The sequence below is a fragment of the Carassius auratus genome, chromosome 34, assembly GCF_003368295.1.
Source record: "Carassius auratus strain Wakin chromosome 34, ASM336829v1, whole genome shotgun sequence".
NCBI classification, from domain to species: domain Eukaryota; kingdom Metazoa; phylum Chordata; class Actinopteri; order Cypriniformes; family Cyprinidae; genus Carassius; species Carassius auratus.
The window spans coordinates 14643637-14667245 of record NC_039276.1 but is presented as its reverse complement, the minus strand read 5'-3'; the positions used below and the strand labels follow the sequence as shown (position 1 = coordinate 14667245).

At 39.8% G+C, this 23609-nt stretch overlaps 1 long non-coding RNA gene across 1 annotated transcript; it reads left to right on the top strand.

The window, feature by feature from the left end:
* Positions 1 to 1487: 1487 nt before the first annotated feature.
* LOC113053757 (uncharacterized) lies at positions 1488 to 3139 on the top strand. Its single transcript, XR_003277296.1, has 3 exons — positions 1488 to 1844; positions 1970 to 2039; positions 2421 to 3139. It is a non-coding gene; the product is annotated as an uncharacterized LOC113053757 (long non-coding RNA).
* The last annotated feature ends 20470 nt before the right edge of the window (positions 3140 to 23609 follow it).

Below are 23609 nucleotides of genomic sequence, written 5' to 3'. Positions count from 1 at the left end.
ACACAAACTCAGACACAGACACATTACGCTTTCTCTAGTTTTTGGCCAGTAAGGGAGTCAGTTTAGTGTCTGTATTTTTTGTTTAAACATTTTCTTTTGACCCAATCCTGAACTTAATTTGCTTTTTGATATTTTTGTGCTGACTGTATTTAACAAATTTTAAAAACTTGTTTAAAAAAAAAAAAAAAAAAACTGGAACGAACTTCAAAATAGGAAGTTAAGCGACTTGTTTTGGTGAATGGTGGGCTGTGTCTGAGGTTACTGTTCGTCAATATTATACCGGATTACAGAACTACCGGATGAAAACAGTGGATTTTTGCAAGTATGATAGGTGAGTAATTACTCCTGAAGTGTAACAAACCCGCATAGACAAGCTTCATAGCTCGCAGAATCTGAGAAGTGTGTGTGTGTGTGTGTGTGTCACCACTGATGCTTGGTTAATGTTAACATTTCCTTAGTGAGAACGATTGTTTTCTCCACGTTTAATTTGCAGATCCATTTGTGTTCTGCAGGTGAGCCTCCAGTGACTTTAATTTTTTTAATTGATCGGAGGTGTAAGCGCTCTCTCCACAGACCCGGTAGGAGAAATTATCAGGGAAACTGAGGCTTGGTAAACTTTCATGTGTTCATAGGGATCGATTCCGCCTACAACCTCTTTTTTTTTTTTTTTTTAAGTAGCGTTGTTTGGCTTCATTATTAAGTTTGTCCGTATAGGTATAGGCAACTTTTTTTTGTCACGTTCTATAACTTTTTCTGGAGACCGGCTATTATCTTATTACAAACCTGCTTTGCGATGCCTCTAAAATGGCCGCCGTTACCCACAATGCACCATTCCATAACGTCTACGCCCGAGCTCTATATGGCGGCACAGAGTAGAATATTGGTTACGTTTTAAGGAAGGCAGGGATTTTAGGCAGGATTTGATTCATGATGTGTGTGTAGATATTAATGTTAGGGGACAATGTGAGAGTTCGTTTTAGTAGGAAAACGTATTATCTGACCCACACTCCGGAACAGAAGAGGGCGGTAATGCACCAATAAGCTGGATGCCAACCGCCGTTAAACTGGAAGGAAGACGAATATGACAGCTTGCTGTGAGAGACAACGGTGAGAATATTTTTTTTTTTCCGAAATAATTATTTCAATTGAAGTGTATAAGTCATTTTCATACAGTGGTATTGTTTTTTGGAGTTAATAATTTATTAAAACTAAGGCGTAAAGTAAGCAACATATAAGCAAAAGGTCTAAAGACGCCATCCCCAGGTATCACAGGCTCAATCTGTCTGTGACCTACATAATATAGCATATTTGTGATTTAGCTGTAAACATGTTTTATAATGCATAACTAACAGTGAAGCTCCATTAAGTACACGACTCAATAGTAGATTTACATAAACTATATATACTTCTTGAAGACTATTACTAAAATGTCTATTTATCATCTGACTGGATAATGTTAGATAAGTATTGTAGATGAGCACATCTAACAGACATGAAACAGGTGTCTGAGTGATATGTGTGTGTGATATTGTGTAGAATTCACTTTTGTCAACACTGCTATAGATGAATGTGAGTCATGTAAACAAACAAATCTACATAAAGTAACTAAACATAAGTTATCTATTTTATTTGTCCATTTGCAATATGGATAATTTAAGGAACATTTTTGTTGGATAAAAAGTGAGTTACATCAGTTATTAGTTCAACATGTAAATGCAGTATATCACAGATATATGACAGAGGAGACTGACTCTTGTCTGGATGTTACAGGAACAGATGAGACACATATGTGTTTATCTGCTGTAGAGTAACTGATGAAGGAATGTTGCCATCAAAGGATTTGTGTAACTACACTACAAAAATAAATTAAACATTTGAAGTCTTAAGTTGTATTTTATTTTAATAAATGTAATTTTAAACAACTATTACACCTCCTTTCTTATTCTTGATTTCTGTGCATTTGCTGCAGATCTTTTGTGGTGGAGCAGGACCTGCAAGGAAAGATGAAAAAGAGGGAAAACCTGAAACAAAAGAATAATGTAATGACTTTTTGTATTGTGTATGTGTATTTTTGTAGGACATGAAAATGTCTGTAGACTGGTGTGTGCACTGAGGATGGAGAAGACCACAGCATCATCCTGGAAATGATCGAGAGTCACAGATGAGACGCTCCATCACTCCAGCTCTTACTGTCTCATCAGGACCAGATGCTGCTCTGGTGTCTTCATCCTTAGTGATCCCAGAGCCAGTGAGAGCATCTAGAGAAACACCACAAGACACTGAGGATGTGATTTTGGTAATGTTTGTTCAGCTGGTTAATGTTTAAACAATGAAGGCCCGACTTTCTGAAGCCTCAAAAGCATCATCAAAAAATGTGATGGAGCTTTTATCTGAAGTGATTGACAGTGCTCTTATTACAGGGGCCTACAATCCCCTGATCAACCTGGAGAAGAGAGCCTTGCTCAAGGACACACTGGTGTTCCTGTGGCTCAAGTGGTAGAGCATTGTGTTAGCAGTGCAAGGTTTTGGGTTCGAATACCAGGGAACACATGTTAGGTAAAAACTGTTAGTCTGAATGCACTGTAAGTCACTTTGGATAAATGTATAATTTATTTATAAATTTGAACCACTTCAGTGGTTTAGCCCACTACAAAAGTAATAAATCAATGCATGTACTTGTAAACTCTGTGTAAATGTTTTTCATATAGTCGTGCTCATGGGGTGCAGGCACATAAAAAAGTTTGGAGCAGACACAGCAGTCAGATTGTCCTGCACGTGTTCCCCTGCTCTCGCTTCAAGGTTTTGTGGTTCAGAGAGCCGTCATCAAGGTCTTCCTCATCCTGTTGCTCAACGACATCCCTGTTGAGAAGAGTGAGATTGTTAAGTGCAGCAGAACTGTATCAGCTGTGTTCAGATCGCAGGAGGATGTTGGTTTCACCATCTGTAAATACATGATTGTTAGAACAATAAGTTTGAATGAAGCTTTGTATCATGTGTTGTTGACTTGTGCATGTATGCATTTATTGTGATGCTAACTTTTATACATTATTTTAATCATTTAGACATGTTTTTTTGTTCTCAGTAAATAAAATATAAATATTTTATCCATTCATGTATTAATTGCTTGACTGAAAATGGATGGATTCACATCGACTGCTTTATGCCACTTCTATCGTGAGAACGACTATTGCAGTTTATAGGTAGACAGCATCTTGAACACTGTGTTCTTCCCTCATGCAAAGAAGTCTAGCGCCTAATGCTTGTGCTGCGGATTCCCAAAATGCTTTGCGTTCACCACTGGGAAAACGTCATGATGACAACACATTAGCGATCTCTTATGTCTTGCAGTTATCTTAACTCAGTAATTTGCCATCTAAGTAAATGTTAACCATTCTAATTAAAACACTCTTACTTCTGTAAAGTCGTCACAATTAATTATATGATCATCTAACGCATTCTCATCCTGCAACTCCTTGCCGTCAACTGGGAAATACACATAAATACATACAGCCAGACGGAGGTACCGTGACCTAAGCCTAGAACGCCCTCTGCTGACGTTTTATCGTAGGCTACACAGACATGCTTTTCCAAAATGTGAAACACTTCAATAATTAATGAACCAGTCTGCACACTACTATAGGCTATCTTAAAATCCGAATCAGAAATACTTTGATCTTTATTGATATTGATAACCCGGGGGACAATTCTTGTGTCACAGTTGATGTGCAACTCAAGACATTTAAAGGAATATAAATAATAATATAAGTTGGTAAATAAACTAGTAGCCTATATACATGTAAAAAGTATAAAAATATGCTATAAAATATGAAGAAGAATTATAAAGGACTATGGAAATGCAGCCTACAAGATTTATATTACTGTATTAACAGAATTGAATTGATTGTGATGAACATTACTAGTAAATAAATAGAAACAGAACTGCAGCAAATTCTATTACACTGAATATTAAAACAGATAATATTGCACAGAATGTGGAGTATTACATTGCACTACAGTACAGGGTTCAGTTTAATAACAAAGGGTCCATGTGTCAGACACTTCACTATCTTGAGGCCACGAGTTAGCTTATCTTGAGGCCACGACTTAACTTATCTTGAGGCCACGAGTTAGCTTATCTTGAGGCCACGAGTTAGCTTATCTTGAGGCCACGAGTTAGCTTATCTTGAGGCCACGAGTTAACTTATCTTGAGGCCACGAGTTAGCTTATCTTGAGGCCACGAGTTAGCTTATCTTGAGGCCACGAGTTAGCTTATCTTGAGGCCACGAGTTAACTTATCTTGAGGCCACGAGTTAGCTTATCTTGAGGCCACGAGTTAACTTATCTTGAGGCCACGAGTTAGCTTATCTTGAGGCCACGAGTAAGTTATATATATATATATATTTTTTTTTTTTTTGACAAAGTGTGACCAGAGGGGCTCCGTACATTTTGAAAATCTTATAAGATTTAAAAAATATTTTGTTGTGTACCCAGCATTACCTTATAAAAGTTAATAACAGTGGTCTCTTTTGCTGCATCTCTACGGCACTTCTAGAAACTATTGAGAGGCTCCACAATCCACCATTGCTGTATAAAGGAATTCCATTGTAGTGAATGGAGTTGACGCAATTCTGTCTCTCAATGGCTCTGACTATAGTAGCAGCTAGAATAATCAAAAAACACAATTATTTATTATATTTAACCAATCATATATTACTCTTCACACCCAACAGGCATTAACCATGGACTGCTCCCCCAAACCACAAATACCCAATGTGGCACCGGGCAACTGGTTACCATAGCAGTAAGGACACCTTAACAAGAAAATATGGCTTTTACAACCCAAATTAATTTAGAGTTTTAATCACACTTAATTCACTTTGAAACAGACACATAAGGTCCATAGAAAAGGACTTCTTTCAGTTAATTCATCAGTGGTGGAACGAAGTACACAAATCAAGTACTTGAGTAAAAGTACAGATACGTATGGTAAAATATTACTCCAGTAAAAGTAAAAGTACTCCTTTTTCAATTTTACTCAAGTGAAAGTACAAAAGTACTCAATTTTTTATGTACTTAAGTAAAAAAGTACTGAACGATAGATGTTTGCAATTTCATATAGGCTACTTAATTTAATTTTATATAAGCAAATTTTTTTTTAATAATCATACTGCTCAAAATACCTGGGATTTTTTCCAAAATAACCACTATATGGAGTCAAGATATATTTTTGTTGTTGATATGGACTACGTTGACGAGGGTGATGTTAACTGTGAAGCTTACACTGTGATGTACCTGAGAGAAAGCAGAGCTGACCATCTGATTTTCACCAGTAAGAACAAAGTATTTTAAAGTTTGTTGCTTTACAGAACATCACAGTTATATGACATGATAATAAGGCCTGAAGTTAGGAAGAACATTTTAAGGAAAATATAATTATATTTTCATAATGATTTTTTCCTTCTCAAATCTTGTCTGTGGTGTAAAAACACCCCTGGCCAAACGGTGCATCTCTTGCCCTCTTTGATAATTACTTTAGTTACCATGTTCTGAACATCACATCCTTTCTTTTGTCCCTAGATGTAATCTATCTATCTATCTATCTATCTATCTATCTATCTATCTATCTATCTATCTATCTATCTATCTATCTATCTATCTATCTATCTATCTATCTATCTATCTATCTATCTATATATATATATATGTTCTGAACATCACATCCTTTCTTTTGTCCCTAGATGTAATCTATCTATCTATCTATCTATCTATCTATCTATCTATCTATCTATCTATCTATCTATCTATCTATCTATCTATCTATCTATATATATATATATACCAACAATATATATATATATATATATATATATATATATATATATATATATATATATATATATATATATATATATATATATATACCAACCAATATATATATATATTGGTTGTTGAATAAAAATATTTGGACATTATTTATAAAAAATACCTCAAGTTAGCACCAGCAAGCTTGTTAGCTAGACAGTTAGCATCAGCTAACAATATTTACTTATTTTCAGTACGGTTATGAATAAACATTCATGTCTGTCTACTCGTCTAGTTAATCCAAACAATATAGGCCTAACGTTACTGTTGATAAACAATATAAAAACAGACGTCACATAGGACATGTTAGCATTTTAATATAACTGTTAATATTATGGCAGCGGGGAATTTGAACATGCACAAGTTATTTTATTCTAATCTGTGTTAGTTTAATGGATTTTTTTTTTTACCTAAAACACAGAGACGCTGATTGATGTTGATTGACGCTGGTATGTAGTGAAGTAAAAGTAAAAGTTACTCAAAATAAAACTACTCCAGTAAAGTACAGATACTTGAAAAATGTACTTAAGTACAGTAACGAAGTAAAGCTACTCCGTTACTGTCCACCACTGTAATTCATAGAAAAACCTTCCAATGAATAAACATTCATATACCCAAGACATTGTTTGTAATTTTAATGTTTTTGTACATTGTCTTTGTACTTTTGTGTATTGTGTACCAGTTTAGTTACATCACAAATGCATTTAATCATTTAACATATGCTTTTATCCAAAGCACTTTACAAATTACAACAATAGAAGCAATCAATCCAACAAAAGAGGATCAAAATGTAAGAGCTGTGACAAGTCACAGTTAGTCTAACATAGTACACGTTTTATAATAAATAAAAAGTAGATTGAACAGAAATAGAGAGTGTTAATGTTGTATAATTAATTGTTCCATCATGCAAATATGTTTACAATTCAAATGCTAGTTAATGCTAAAGTTAGATGTGGGGTGGACAGAGCAAGCTTGCTTTAAGACAGTTTTAGAAGTGTTAGAAGTTATATGCACAAAAACTCATGTTAGAGCTTCAGTGCTCAAGATTGTGAGTTTACAGGTTTCTGAGACCAGTAATGTTGAAATAGTGTTTCTGTTCAAATGAAGTGAAATCTAGCCCAAATCTGCTCAAAAGCTTGTCTCTCTAACATAGAAAGCTGCTTCATTCAATATTCAGCGCAAATCTTGCCAAACGGAAAGATGCTTATGCCTTATGAAATACAATGTTTTTGCAATACTGTAAGACTGTTTTTAATGTGGTAGAAGTTATATGCACAAAAACTTATGTTTGAGCTTCAATGCTCCAGATTGTCAGTTTACAGGTTTCTGAGACCAGTAATGTTGAAATAGTGCTTCTGTTCAAATGAAGTGAAATCTAGCCCAAATCTGCTCAAAAGCTTGTCTCTCTATCAGACAAAGCTGTTTCATTCAATATTCAGTGCAAACCTTGCCAAACTGAAAGATTCTTATGCCTTATGAAATGCAATGTTTTTGCAATGCTGTGAGACTGTTTTTAATGTGTTAGAAGTTATATGCACAAAAACTTATGTTTGAGCTTCAATGCTCAAGATTGTCAGTTTACGTTTCTGAGACCAGTAATGTTGAAATAGTGCTTCTGTTCAAATGAAGTGAAATCTAGCCCAAATCTGCTCAAAAACTTGTCTCTCTATCAGAGAAAGCTGCTTCATTCAATATTCAGTGCAAATCTTGCCAAACTGAAGAATGATTATGCCTTGTGAAATACAATGTTTTTGCAATGCTGTAAGACTGTTTTTAATGTGTTAGAAATTATATGCACAAAAACTTATGTTTGAGCTTCAATGCTCAAGATTGTCAGTTTGCAGGTTTCTGAGACCAGTGATGTTGAAATAATGCTTCTGTTCAAATGAAGTGAAATCAAGCCCAAATCTGCTCAAAAGCTTGTCTCTCTATCAGAGAAAGCTGCTTCATTCAATATTCAGTGCAAATCTTGCCAAACTTAAAGATGCTTATGCCTTATGAAATACAATGTTTTTGCAATGCTGTAAGACTGTTTTTAATGTGTTAGAAGTTATATGCACAAAAACTTATGTTTGAGCTTCAATGCTCAAGATTGTCAGTTTACAGGTTTCTGAGATCAGTAATGTTGAAATAGTGTTTCTGTTGAAATGAAGTGGAAACAAGCCCAAATATGCTAAAAACAATCTCTCTCCAGTAGAGAATGTTGCTTCATTCAATGTTAAATACAAAACTTGCCAAAAAGAAAGATGTCTCTGTCTTGTGAATAGAAATTCTTTTTGCAATGCAGAGAGACAGTTTTTAATGTGTTAGAATTACTATGCACATAAACTTCTGTTAGAGCCTAAATGCTCAGGTTTGTCAGTTCACAGCATTCTGAGATCACTAATGCTGAAACAGTGTTTCTGTTGAAATGAAGTGGAAACAAGCCCAAATATGCTAAAAACAATCTCTCTCCGTTAGAAAATGTTGCTTCATTCAATGTTAAATACAAATCTTGCCAAAATGAAAGATGTCTCTGTCTTGTGAATAGAAATGCTTTTTGCAATGCAGAGAGACAATTTTTAATGTGTTAGAATTCCTATGCACATAAACTTCTGTTAGAGCCTCAATGCTCAGGTTTGTCAGTTCACAGCATCCTGAGATCACTAATGCTGAAATAGTGTTTCTGTTAAAATGAAGTGGAAACAAGCCGAAATATGCTAAAAACAATCTCTCTCCGTTAGAAAATGTTGCTTCATTCAATGTTAAATACAAATCTTGCCAAAATGAAAGATGTCTCTGTCTTGTGAATAGAAATGCTTTTTGCAATGCAGAGAGACAATTTTTAATGTGTTAGAATTCCTATGCACATAAACTTCTGTTAGAGCCTCAATGCTCAGGTTTGTCAGTTCACAGCATTCTGAGATCACTAATGCTGAAATAGTGTTTCTTTTAAAATGAAGTGGAAACAAGCGCAAATATGCTAAAAATAATCTTTCTCCAGTAGAGAATGTTGCTTCATTCAATGTTAAATACAAATCTTGCCAAAATGAAAGTTGCCTCTGTCTTGTGAATAGAAATGCTTTTTGCAATGCAGAGAGACAGTTTTTAATGTGTTAGAATTCCTATGCATATAAACTTTTGTTAGAGCCTCAATGCTCAGGTTTGTCAGTTCACAGCATTCTGAGATCACTAATGCTGAAACAGTGTTTCTGTTGAAATGAAGTGGAAACAAGCCCAAATATGCTAAAAACAATCTCTCTCCATTAGAGAATGTTGCTTCATTCAATGTTAAATACAAATCTTGCCAAAATGAAAGATGTCTCTGTCTTGTGAATAGAAATGCTTTTTGCAATGCAGAGAGACAGTTTTTAATGTGTTAGAATTCCTATGCACATAAACTTCTGTTAGAGCCTCAATGCTCAGGTTTGTCAAGTCAAAGCATTCTGAGATCACTAATGCTGAAACAGTGTTTCTGTTGAAATTAAGTGGAAACAAGCCCAAATATGCTAAAAACAATCTCTCTCCGTTAAAGAATGTTGCTTCATTCAATGTTAAATACAAATCTTGCCAAAAAGAAAGATGTCTCTGTCTTGTGAATAGAAATTATTTTTGCAATGCAGAGAGACAGTTTTTAATGTGTTAGAATTCCTATGCACATAAACTTCTGTTAGAGCCTCAATGCTCAGGTTTGTCAGTTCACAGCATTCTGAGATCACTAATGCTGAAACAGTGTTTCTGTTGAAATGAAGTGGAAACAAGCCCAAATATGCTAAAAACAATCTCTCTCCAGTAGAGAATGTTGCTTCATTCAATGTTAAATACAAATCTTGCCAAAATGAAAGATGTCTCTGTCTTATGAATAGAAATGCTTTTTGCAATGGAGAGAGACAGTTTTTAATGTGTTAGAATTCCTATGCACAAAAACTTCTGTTAGAGCCTCAATTGCTCAGGTTTGTCAGTTCACAGCATTCTGAGATCACTAATGCTGAAACAGTGTTTCTGTTAAAATGAAGTGGAAACAAGCCCAAATATGCTAAAAACAATCTCTCTCCGTTAGAGAATGTTGTTTCATCAATGTTAAATACAAATCTTGCCAAAATGAAAGATGTCTCTGTCTTGTGAATAGAAATGCTTTTTGCAATGCAGAGAGACAGTTTTCAATGTGTTAGAATTCCTATGCACATAAACTTCTGTTAGAGCCTCAATGCTCAGGTTTGTCAGTTCAAAGCATTCTGAGATCACTAATGCTGAAACAGTGTTTCTGTTGAAATGAAGTGGAAACAAGCCCAAATATGCTAAAAACAATCTCTCTCCAATCAATCAATCAATCACCTTTATTTATATAGTGCTTTAAACAAAATACATTGCGCCAAAGCACTGAACAACATTCATTTGGAAAACAGTGTCTCAATAATGCAAAATGATAGTTAAAGGCAGTTCCTCATTGAATTCAGTTATGTCATCTCTGTTCAGTTGAAATAGTGTCTGTTTTAATTTGCAATCAAGTCAATGATATCGCTGTAGATGAAGTGACCCCAACTAAGCAAGCCAGAGGCGACAGCGGCAAGGAACCGAAACTCCATCGGTGACAGAATGGAGAAAAAAACCTTGGGAGAAACCAGGCTCAGTTGGGGGGCCAGTTCTCCTCTGACCAGACGAAACCAGTAGTTCAATTCCAGGCTGCAGCAAAGTCAGATTGTGCAGAAGAATCATCTGTTTCCTGTGGTCTTGTCCTGGTGCTCCTCTGAGACAAGGTCTTTACAGGGCATCTGTATCTGGGGCTCTAGTTGTCCTGGTCTCCGCTGTCTTTCAGGGCAGTAGAGGTCCTTTCTAGGTGCTGATCCACCATCTGGTCTGGATACGTACTGGATCCGGGTGACTGCAGTGACCCTCTTATCTGGACACAGACTGGATCTGGTGGCCACGGTGACATCGGAACAAGAGAGAAACAGACAAATATTAGCGTAGATGCCATTCTTCTAATGATGTAGAAAGTACGGTGTTATGTGAAGTGTTCCGGTTCCAGTTTACCTAATTAATGCAGCCTAAAAATCCTTTAACGGATTTGGATATTAAAAGCATATTAGTATGTTATGTGTATGCCAGGTTAAAGAGATGGGTCTTTAATCTAGATTTAAACTGCAAGAGTGTGTCTGCCTCCCGAACAATGTTAGGTAGGTTATTCCAGAGTTTAGGCGCCAAATAGGAAAAGGATCTGCCGCCCGCAGTTGTCCATTAGAGAATGTTGCTTCATTCAATGTTAAATACAAATCTTGCCAAAAAGAAAGATGTCTCTGTCTTGTGAATAGAAATTTTTTTTGCCATGCAGAGAGACAGTTTTTAATGTGTTAGAATTCCTATGCACATAAACTTCTGTTAGGACTTCAATGATCAAGATTGTCAGTTTACAGCTTTCTGAGTCCAGTAATGTTGAAATAGTGCCTCTGTTCAAATGAAGTGAAATAAAGACCAAATCTGCTCAAAAGCTTTTCTCTCTATTAGAGAAAGCTGTTTCATTCAGTATTCAGTGCAAATCATGCCAAACTGAAAGATGCTTATGCCTTATGAAATACAATGTTTTCTGCAATGCTGTAAGACAGTTTTTAATGTGTTAGAAGTTATATGCACAAAAACTTATGTTAGGACTTCAATGATCAAGATTGTCAGTTTTACAGCTTTCTGAGTCCAGTAATGTTGAAATAGTGCCTCTGTTCAAATGAAGTGAAATCAAGCCCAAATCTGCTCAAAAGCTTTTCTCTCTATTAGAGAAAGCTGTTTCATTCAATATTCAGTGCAAATCTTGCAAAACTGAAAGATGCTTATGCCTTATGAAATACAATGTTTTCTGCAATGCTGTAAGACAGTTTTTAATGTGTTAGAAGCTACATGCACAAAAACTTATGTTAGGACTTCAATGATCAAGATTGTCAGTTTACAGCTTTCTGAGTCCAGTAATGTTGAAATAGTGCCTCTGTTCAAATGAAGTGAAATCTAGCCCAAATCTGCTCAAAAGCTTGTCTCTCTAGTAGAGAAAGCTGTTTCATTCAGTATTCAGTGCAAATCTTGCCAAACTGAAAGATGCTTATGCCTTATGAAATACAATGTTTTCTGCAATGCTGTAAGACAGTTTTTAATGTGTTAGAAGTTATATGCACAAAGACTTATGTTAGGACTTCAATGATCAAGATTGTCCGTTTTACAGCTTTCTGAGTCCAGTAATGTTGAAATAGTGCCTCTGTTCAAATGAAGTGAAATCAAGCCCAAATCTGCTCAAAAGCTTTTCTCTCTATTAGAGAAAGCTGTTTCATTCAATATTCAGTGCAAATCTTGCAAAACTGAAAGATGCTTATGCCTTATGAAATACAATGTTTTCTGCAATGCTGTAAGACAGTTTTTAATGTGTTAGAAGCTATATGCACAAAAACGTCTCTAGGTTACGTATGTAACCCTAGTTCCTCGAGGGAACGAGACGCTGCGTCAAAAGCGCTTTGGGGAACGCGCCCAGCGTGCGCGACTCTGAATATCGTGTGAAATCAGACCAATGGAAGAGCGTGACGTCACCGGCGAAGTGACGTAAGCGACCAAGAAGCTATAAAAGCACGTGCCACGCAGCTGGCGTCAGCTTCGAGTACCAGCAAGCGCCGGCAGGGGTGCCGGGGGGTATGGCTCCGAGACGCAGCGTCTCGTTCCCTCGAGGAACTAGGGTTACATACGTAACCTAGAGACGTTCCTCTTCAGGAACTCGAGCTGCGTCAAAAGCGCTTTGGGGAACGAGTACCAACGCCGCCAGACTACCAAACCCCTGCCTAGTGTGTATCCGAAGAGCGCAGCTTAGGTCAGGAGGACTGAAGCGCCTGGAGTGACTGGCATGTCTAGGCCATAGAATCTGACAAATGTGGAGGGCGTGGACCATCCCGCAGCGTTGCAGATGTCCAGCATGGATACACCTGCTAAGAAGGCCTTGGAGACCGCCATACCCCGGGTAGAGTGAGCCTTGGCTCCCGACAGCGGGGGACGACCAGAGGACTCATAGGAAGCGTTGATAGCCTCGACTATCCAACGACTGATAGACTGCTTAGAAGCAGGAAAACCCCTCTTGGGGGGACCGTAGCATACAAGCAATTGATCGGTCTTTCTCCACAGGGCAGCTCTGTGGACGTATGCGTCCAGCGCTCTAACTGGACACATACAATTTAGCTTCGCCTGGTCGGGCTCCCGAAAGGGAGGAGGACAGAAGGCCTGCAGTACGACAGGTTGTGGTGTAACAGAGGGAACCTTAGGAACATATCCCGCTCGAGGGTATATGAACGCTTTAGTCATGCCTGGTGCAAATTCAAGATAAGTAGGGGCCACAGAGAGGGCCTGAAGGTCTCCTACTCTCCGCAGAGAGGTGATAGCCAACAGAAAGGAGGTTTTAAGTGTAAGGTGTCTGTCTGAGATATCTTGAATAGGTTCAAATGGGGGTCTGCACATTGCCTCTAACACCACCACCAGGTCCCACGGGGGAATACGGGACCGTACTGGAGGTTTCAGCCTCAGCGCGCCGCGGAGGAAACGTGTAACTAAGGGGTGTCTTCCCAAAGACTGGCCATCGAGAAGGGCGTGGTAGGCCGCAATAGCCGCCACGTAAACCTTCAGCGTGGAGTGGGTCAACCCTGCAGAGAGCCTAGCCTGTAGAAACTCCAGAACTGTACCAATCGGGCAGTTTGCTGGGTCTAGCTGGCGGTCTCTGCACCATGAGGTGAAGAGTTTCCACCTCAGGGCGTACAGTTTCCTCGTTGAGGGAGCTCTGGATTGGAGAAGGGTCTCAACAACCTCGGTTGAGAGACCGGCTGCTAAAAGTTGTGCCCCCCTCAGGGGCCACACCCACAGCTTCCACAACTCCGGGCGAGGGTGAATTATCGTACCCTGCGCCTGCGAGAGGAGGTCTGTCCTGATCGGTATCTCCCACGGAGAGCCGTCGAGGAGCGAGACTAGATCTGAGAACCATACTCGGCCCGGCCAGAACGGGGCTACTAACAACAGACGGACCCCGTCCCGGCGCACTCTCGCCAGAACTCCCGGGAGCAGAGCAATAGGGGGAAATGCGTACAGACGAAGCCTCGGCCAGGTCTGTACCATAGCGTCCAGTCCCAGAGGAGCTGGATGAACTAGAGAGAACCAAAGGGGGCATTGAGACGTCTCTAGAGATGCAAATAGGTCTACTTGAGCCCTGCCAAATATTCTCCATATCTGCTTCACTACTTGTGGGTGAAGTTTCCACTCCCCGGGCCTCGGCCCCTGCCTCGACAGTATGTCTGCTCCCACATTTTTTTCCCAGGAATATATACTGCTCTTAGTGAGAGGAGTTTGCTCTGGGACCACACCAGGATCTGGTGCGCCAGCTTGTACAAAGGGCGCGAACGCAGACCTCCCTGGTGGTTGATATAGGAGACCACCGATGTGTTGTCGGTGCGCACCAACACATGGTGACCCCTTAGGTCTGGGAGGAAGTGCTTCAGTGCACGAAAAACTGCTAGCATTTCTAGACAATTGATATGCCATGTTCGATGGCGATCGCTCCACAGACCATGGGCAGGGTGGCCACTCATGACTGCACCCCAACCAGTGAGGGATGCATCTGTCGCTAGCGTTACACGGCGACAAAGAGCTCCCAGCACCGGGCCCTGTTTCAAGAACCAAGGTTTCTTCCATACATCTAAGGCACGTAGGCAGCGCCGCGTGACCTTGATAGTGCGAAGTAGATTGCCCCTCGGGGAAAATCCCTTGGTCTTGAGCCACCACTGCAGGGGCCTCATGTACAGCAGGCCAAGAGGTATCACGTTGGATGCAGCTGCCATCAGACCCAACAATCTCTGAAATTGTTTGACAGTGAGTGACTGGCCTTGTTTGACTCTCTCGACTGAGATGCGGATCGACTCGATACGAGCAGGGGACAATCGTGCCTGCATCGTGGTCGAATCCCATACTACGCCTAGATAGGTGGTTCTCTGAACCGGAGAAAGTACACTCTTCTTGGCGTTCAGTCTCAAACCCAGCTCCCCCATATGTGCGAGGACGACATCTCGATGCCGAACCGCAGCCTGCTCTGACTGAGCTAAGATCAACCAATCGTCGATATAGTTGAGAATGCGGATGCCCTGCATGCGCAGGGGGACCAGAGCCGCGTCTACACATTTTGTGAACGTGCGGGGTGAGAGTGCAAGGCCGAAGGGAAGTACTCGATATTGGTAAGCTTCGCCCCCGAAAGCGAACCTCAGAAACTTCCTGTGATGTGGAAGGATGGATATATGAAAATATGCGTCTTTGAGATCTATCGTGACAAACCAGTCCTGGGACCTGATCTGCGCTACAACTTGCTTGATTGTGAGCATTCTGAATTTTAGTCTCATAACTGAACGATTTAAGACCCTCAAGTCTATAATCGGACGCAGCCCCCCATCCTTCTTGGGAACTATGAAATGCCGGCTGTAAAATCCGGACTCCCTGTCTTGAGGAGGGACCACCTCGATGGCCTCCTTCTCTAATAGGGTTTTCACCTCCTGTTCCATAACCAGACCCTGCCTGAGGCCGACTACTGTCTGAACGACCCCGTTGAATACTGGCGGCACGGAGCCGAACTGAATGCGGTAGCCTTTTTCTACTGTGTGCAGGACCCATCGAGATACATTTGGCAGTAGTTTCCACGCTGCTAAATAATCTACTAAGGGAATCAGTCTCTCGAGACTGATCTCTGGTGTAAGAGGCCCCCGCAGGGGCGGCGAGCGTCTCAGCCCCGCTACGCGCACGGGCGGAAGATACTGAGAGCGATGCTCGCTGGGACCTGCTGCGCCCTGGATCACTGGCAGGGTTAGCAGACCGGCCCCCAGAAGGCGCTGAGGGGAGACGGGCACCGTGTACTGCGGTGTGTACCGCTCTACCCCAGCGGAGGCTGCCCTCTGAAACCCTGGGTTGTTGGCGTCAGGGTTTCTTGGCCGAGGACTTCTTAGCTTCAATAACCGCCCTGAGATCTTGTTTGGGCTGGGAAGTCCTCGGCCGAGAGCGTCGTCGAGACTCTCGTTCCCGACGCGGAGGAGCACGAGAGGCGACGCTCTGCTTCTGAGCCTCGCGGTACGAGGAGCTAGGGAGCGGCTGGGGCATCTCCCGCCCAGATGCCCCGAGGGAGCGACGAGAGAGGAACTTATGGAACGCCGCTGCTTGCTTGCGGGCCTCCTGAAACCTGTCGACGACAGAATTGACTGCGTCGCCGAACAGGCCAGTCGGCTGGATCGGGGCGTCCATGAGGCAGACCCTGTCCCGCTCTTTCATATCGGACAGGGTCAACCATAAGTGCCTCTCCGCGGCCACCATAGCTGCCATGGACTGCCCAATCGCTCGAGCGGTCTCCTTGGTGGCGCGGAGGGAGAGATCATCGGTCCTTCTTAGCTCTGAGATATCATGGGACTTGATCTCCTCTCCCTCATCTAGCTCCTTGAGCAGATCGGCTTGGTACGCCTGTAACACCGCCATGGTGTGCAGACACGCACCAGCCTGACCTGCTGCCGCATACTCTTTGCCCACCAAAGCCGAAGTTGTTCTTAGTGGCTTTGAGGGCAATGCCGGGGCCTTTAGAGACGACGCCGCACCGGGGGACAGATAGCTCGCGAGCGTCTGTTCCACCCGGGGCATCGCTCTATAACCGCGCTCTCCCATCCCCACTACGTTCCCATAGTAGTCTGACGAGGGGATGTAGAGGCGGGCCGAGAATGGGCGTTTCCACGACCTGGAGATCTCATCGTGCAGGTCAGGAAAGAATGGCAGGCCCCGGCTGGGAGGTTGCTGACTCGCGCGCAGGAAGCGTTCATCAAGCTTGCTTCTCTGCGGTTCAGCTGCTTTCTCGGTGGGCCAATCGATATTTAACTTGGCCACCGCGCGAGTAACCACCTCCAAGAGCTCCTCATACTGCGGCGAGTGGGGTGGCGAATCCCTGTCGAGCGACTCCACATCAACTTCCTCCTCGGAGGAAGAGAGGCGAAGCGTCGACCCCTCTCCCTGAGTGGAAGGAACCGCTGAGCGTGCTTCCGACTCTAGGGATTGGGTGCCGGATCTGGCAGAAGTGGAAGGAGATAGGGACTGGCCCGTCTCCATTCCCTCCACCAGATCCACTTGCGAACCCCACGAGTGCAGCCGCCGTTCTGCCTCAGCAGAAGCGGGACCAGCACCGCGGGGAACGCTGGCGAAGGCCCCCTCCTCGAAGAGGGCCCTCCGGGAACGAAGCATACGCACCGACATCCGCACACAGTGCGGGCAGTCGGCCCCCTCGAGAGCCGACTCAGCGTGCTTCGAACCCAGGCAAACCACGCAAAGGTTGTGTGTATCCCCACCCGTTATATATCTCGGGCAGGGAGGAACACACAGCCTAAAACGCGATTTGGAATCGCCAGAATGCTTAACTTTCGCCTTGCTTTTGGGCATTGTCTAGGAGCTCTTAAACTGGACAGACAACAGTAAATAAGACTCACAGACAAACAGTTTGACAATCACACACAGAGCGCTTGCTGAGAGACGCGAAGCTGACGCCAGCTCCGTGGCACGTGCTTTTATAGCTTCCTGGTCGCTTACGTCACTCCGCCGGTGACGTCACGCTCTTCCATTGGTCTGATTTCACACGATATTCAGAGTCGCGCACGCTGGGCGTGGTCCCCAAAGCGCTTTTGACGCAGCTCGAGTTCCTGAAGAGGAACTTATGTTAGGACTTCAATGATCAAGATTGTCAGTTTACAGCTTTCTGAGTCCAGTAATGTTGAAATAGTGCCTCTGTTAAAATGAAGTGAAATCAAGCCCAAATCTGCTCAAAAGCTTTTCTCTCTATTAGAGAAAGCTGTTTCATTCAATATTCAGTGCAAATCTTGCAAAACTGAAAGATGCTTATGCCTTATGAAATACAATGTTTTCTGCAATGCTGTAAGACAGTTTTTAATGTGTTAGAAGTTATATGCACAAAAACTTATGTTAGGACTTCAATGATCAAGATTGTCAGTTTACAGCTTTCTGAGTCCAGTGATGTTGAAATAGTGCCTCTGTTCAAATGAAGTGAAATCAAGCCCAAATCTGCTCAAAAGCTTTTCTCTCTATTAGAGAAAGCTGTTTCATTCAATATTCAGTGCAAATCTTGCCAAACTGAAAGATGCTTATGCCTTATGAAATACAATGTTTTCTGCAATGCTGTAAGACAGTTTTTAATGTGTTAGAAGTTATATGCACAAAAACTTATGTTAGGACTTCAATGATCAAGATTGTCAGTTTACAGCTTTCTGAGTCCAGTAATGTTGAAATAGTGCCTCTGTTCAAATTAAGTGAAATCAAGCCCAAATCTGCTCAAAAGCTTTTCTCTCTATTAGAGAAAGCTGTTTCATTCAATATTCAGTGCAAATCTTGCCAAACTGAAAGATGCTTATGCCTTATGAAATACAATGTTTTCTGCAATGCTGTAAGACGGTTTTTAATGTGTTAGAAGTTATATGCACAAAAACTTATGCTAGGACTACAATGCTCAAGATTGTCAGTTTACATGTTTCTGAGTCTAGTAATGTTGAAATAGTGCATCTGTTCAAATTAAGTGAAATCAAGCCCAAATCTGCTCAAAAGCTTTTCTCTCTAGTAGAGAAAGCTGTTTCATTCAGTATTCAGTGCAAATCTTGCCAAACTGAAAGATGCTTATGCCTTATGAAATACTATGTTTTCTGCAATGCTGTAAGACAGTTTTTAATGTGTTAGAAGTTATATGCACAAAAACTTATGTTAGGACTTCAATGATCAAGATTGTCAGTTTACAGCTTTCTGAGTCCAGTAATGTTGAAATAGTGCCTCTGTTCAAATTAAGTGAAATCAAGCCCAAATCTGCTCAAAAGCTTTTCTCTCTATTAGAGAAAGCTGTTTCATTCAGTATTCAGTGCAAATCTTGCCAAACTGAAAGATGCTTATGCCTTATGAAATACAATGTTTTCTGCAATGCTGTAAGACAGTTTTTAATGTGTTAGAAGTTATATGCACAAAAACTTATGTTAGGACTTCAATGATCAAGATTGTCAGTTTACAGCTTTCTGAGTCCAGTAATGTTGAAATAGTGCCTCTGTTCAAATGAAGTGAAATCAAGCCCAAATCTGCTCAAAAGCTTTTCTCTCTATTAGAGAAAGCTGTTTCATTCAATATTCAGTGCAAATCTTGCCAAACTGAAAGATGCTTATGCCTTATGAAATACAATGTTTTCTGCAATGCTGTAAGACAGTTTTTAATGTGTTAGAAGTTATATGCACAAAAACTTATGTTAGGACTACAATGATCAAGATTGTCAGTTTACAGCTTTCTGAGTCCTAGTAATGTTGAAATAGTGCATCTGTTCAAATGAAGTGAAATCAAGCCCAAATCTGCTCAAAAGCTTTTCTCTCTAGTAGAGAAAGCTGTTTCATTCAGTATTCAGTGCAAATCTTGCCAAACTGAAAGATGCTTATGCCTTATGAAATACAATGTTTTCTGCAATGCTGTAAGACAGTTTTTAATGTGTTAGAAGTTATATGCACAAAAACTTATGTTAGGACTTCAATGATCAAGATTGTCAGTTTACAGCTTTCTGAGTCCAGTAATGTTGAAATAGTGCCTCTGTTCAAATGAAGTGAAATCAAGCCCAAATCTGCTCAAAAGCTTTTCTCTCTATTAGAGAAAGCTGTTTCATTCAATATTCAGTGCAAATCTTGCCAAACTGAAAGATGCTTATGCCTTATGAAATACAATGTTTTCTGCAATGCTGTAAGACAGTTTTTAATGTGTTAGAAGTTATATGCACAAAAACTTATGTTAGGACTTCAATGATCAAGATTGTCAGTTTACAGCTTTCTGAGTCCAGTAATGTTGAAATAGTGCATCTGTTCAAATGAAGTGAAATCAAGCCCAAATCTGCTCAAAAGCTTTTCTCTCTATTAGAGAAAGCTGTTTCATTCAATATTCAGTGCAAATCTTGCCAAACTGAAAGATGCTTATGCCTTATGAAATACAATGTTTTCTGCAATGCTGTAAGACAGTTTTTAATGTGTTAGAAGTTATATGCACAAAAACTTATGTTAGGACTTCAATGATCAAGATTGTCAGTTTACATGCTTTCTGAGTCCAGTAATGTTGAAATAGTGCATCTGTTCAAATGAAGTGAAATCAAGCCCAAATCTGCTCAAAAGCTTTTCTCTCTATTAGAGAAAGCTGTTTCATTCAATATTCAGTGCAAATCTTGCCAAACTGAAAGATGCTTATGCCTTATGAAATACAATGTTTTCTGCAATGCTGTAAGACAGTTTTTAATGTGTTAGAAGTTATATGCACAAAAACTTATGTTAGGACTTCAATGATCAAGATTGTCAGTTTACAGCTTTCTGAGTCCAGTAATGTTGAAATAGTGCCTCTGTTCAAATGAAGTGAAATCAAGCCCAAATCTGCTCAAAAGCTTTTCTCTCTATTAGAGAAAGCTGTTTCATTCAATATTCAGTGCAAATCTTGCCAAACTGAAAGATGCTTATGCCTTATGAAATACAATGTTTTCTGCAATGCTGTAAGACAGTTTTTAATGTGTTAGAAGTTATATGCACAAAAACTTATGTTAGGACTTCAATGATCAAGATTGTCAGTTTACAGCTTTCTGAGTCCAGTAATGTTGAAATAGTGCCTCTGTTCAAATGAAGTGAAATCAAGCCCAAATCTGCTCAAAAGCTTTTCTCTCTATTAGAGAAAGCTGTTTCATTCAGTATTCAGTGCAAATCTTGCCAAACTGAAAGATGCTTATGCCTTATGAAATACAATGTTTTCTGCAATGCTGTAAGACAGTTTTTAATGTGTTAGAAGTTATATGCACAAAAACTTATGTTAGGACTTCAATGATCAAGATTGTCAGTTTACAGCTTTCTGAGTCCAGTAATGTTGAAATAGTGCCTCTGTTCAAATGAAGTGAAATCAAGCCCAAATCTGCTCAAAAGCTTTTCTCTCTATTAGAGAAAGCTGTTTCATTCAATATTCAGTGCAAATCTTGCCAAACTGAAAGATGCTTATGCCTTATGAAATACAATGTTTTCTGCAATGCTGTAAGACAGTTTTTAATGTGTTAGAAGTTATATGCACAAAAACTTATGTTAGGACTTCAATGATCAAGATTGTCAGTTTACAGCTTTCTGAGTCCAGTAATGTTGAAATAGTGCCTCTGTTCAAATGAAGTGAAATCAAGCCCAAATCTGCTCAAAAGCTTTTCTCTCTAGTAGAGAAAGCTGTTTCATTCAGTATTCAGTGCAAATCTTGCCAAACTGAAAGATGCTTATGCCTTATGAAATACAATGTTTTCTGCAATGCTGTAAGACAGTTTTTAATGTGTTAGAAGTTATATGCACAAAAACTTATGTTAGGACTTCAATGATCAAGATTGTCAGTTTACAGCTTTCTGAGTCCAGTAATGTTGAAATAGTGCATCTGTTCAAATGAAGTGAAATCAAGCCCAAATCTGCTCAAAAGCTTTTCTCTCTATTAGAGAAAGCTGTTTCATTCAGTATTCAGTGCAAATCTTGCCAAACTGAAAGATGCTTATGCCTTATGAAATACAATGTTTTCTGCAATGCTGTAAGACAGTTTTTAATGTGTTAGAAGTTATATGCACAAAAACTTATGTTAGGACTTCAATGATCAAGATTGTCAGTTTACAGCTTTCTGAGTCCAGTAATGTTGAAATAGTGCCTCTGTTCAAATGAAGTGAAATCAAGCCCAAATCTGCTCAAAAGCTTTTCTCTCTATTAGAGAAAGCTGTTTCATTCAGTATTCAGTGCAAATCTTGCCAAACTGAAAGATGCTTATGCCTTATGAAATACAATGTTTTCTGCAATGCTGTAAGACAGTTTTTAATGTGTTAGAAGTTATATGCACAAAAACTTATGTTAGGACTTCAATGATCAAGATTGTCAGTTTACAGCTTTCTGAGTCCAGTAATGTTGAAATAGTGCATCTGTTCAAATGAAGTGAAATCAAGCCCAAATCTGCTCAAAAGCTTTTCTCTCTATTAGAGAAAGCTGTTTCATTCAATATTCAGTGCAAATCTTGCCAAACTGAAAGATGCTTATGCCTTATGAAATACAATGTTTTCTGCAATGCTGTAAGACAGTTTTTAATGTGTTAGAAGTTATATGCACAAAAACTTATGTTAGGACTTCAATGATCAAGATTGTCAGTTTACAGCTTTCTGAGTCCAGTAATGTTGAAATAGTGCCTCTGTTCAAATGAAGTGAAATCAAGCCCAAATCTGCTCAAAAGCTTGTCTCTCTAATAGAGAAAGCTGTTTCATTCAATATTCAGTGCAAATCTTGCCAAACTGAAAGATGCTTGTGCCTTATGAAATACAGTGTTTTCTGCAATGCTGTAAGACAGTTTTTAATGTGTTAGAAGTTATGTGCACAAAAACTTATGTTAGGACTTCAATGATCAAGATTGTCAGTTTACAGCTTTCTGAGTCCAGTAATGTTGAAATAGTGCCTCTGTTCAAATGAAGTGAAATCAAGCCCAAATCTGCTCAAAAGCTTTTCTCTCTATTAGAGAAAGCTGTTTCATTCAATATTCAGTGCAAATCTTGCCAAACTGAAAGATGCTTGTGCCTTATGAACAACAATGTTTTCTGCAATGCTGTAAGACAGTTTTTAATGTGTTAGAAGTTATATGCACAAAAACTTATGTTAGGACTTCAATGATCAAGACTGTCAGTTTACAGCTTTCTGAGTCCAGTAATGTTGAAATAGTGCCTCTGTTCAAATGAAGTGAAATCAAGCCCAAATCTGCTCAAAAGCTTTTCTCTCTAGTAGAGAAAGCTGTTTCATTCAGTATTCAGTGCAAATCTTGCCAAACTGAAAGATGCTTATGCCTTATGAAATACAATGTTTTCTGCAATGCTGTAAGACAGTTTTTAATGTGTTAGAAGTTATATGCACAAAAACTTATGTTAGGACTTCAATGATCAAGATTGTCAGTTTACAGCTTTCTGAGTCCAGTAATGTTGAAATAGTGCCTCTGTTCAAATGAAGTGAAATCAAGCCCAAATCTGCTCAAAAGCTTTTCTCTCTATTAGAGAAAGCTGTTTCATTCAGTATTCAGTGCAAATCTTGCCAAACTGAAAGATGCTTATGCCTTATGAAATACAATGTTTTCTGCAATGCTGTAAGACAGTTTTTAATGTGTTAGAAGTTATATGCACAAAAACTTATGTTAGGACTTCAATGATCAAGATTGTCAGTTTACAGCTTTCTGAGTCCAGTAATGTTGAAATAGTGCCTCTGTTCAAATGAAGTGAAATCAAGCCCAAATCTGCTCAAAAGCTTTTCTCTCTAATAGAGAAAGCTGTTTCATTCAGTATTCAGTGCAAATCTTGCCAAACTGAAAGATGCTTATGCCTTATGAAATACAATGTTTTCTGCAATGCTGTAAGACAGTTTTTAATGTGTTTAGAAGTTATATGCACAAAACTTATGTTAGGACTTCAATGATCAAGATTGTCAGTTTACAGCTTTCTGAGTCCCAGTATGTTGAAATAGTGCTCTGTTCAACATGAAGTGAAATCAAGCCCACATCTGCTCAAAGCTTCTCTCTTATCATTAGAGAAAGCTGTTTCATTCAATTCAGTGCAAATCTTGCCAAACTGAAAGATGCTTATGCCTTATGAAACAACAATGTTTTCTGCAATGCTGTAAGACAGTTTTTAATGTGTTAGAAGTTATAT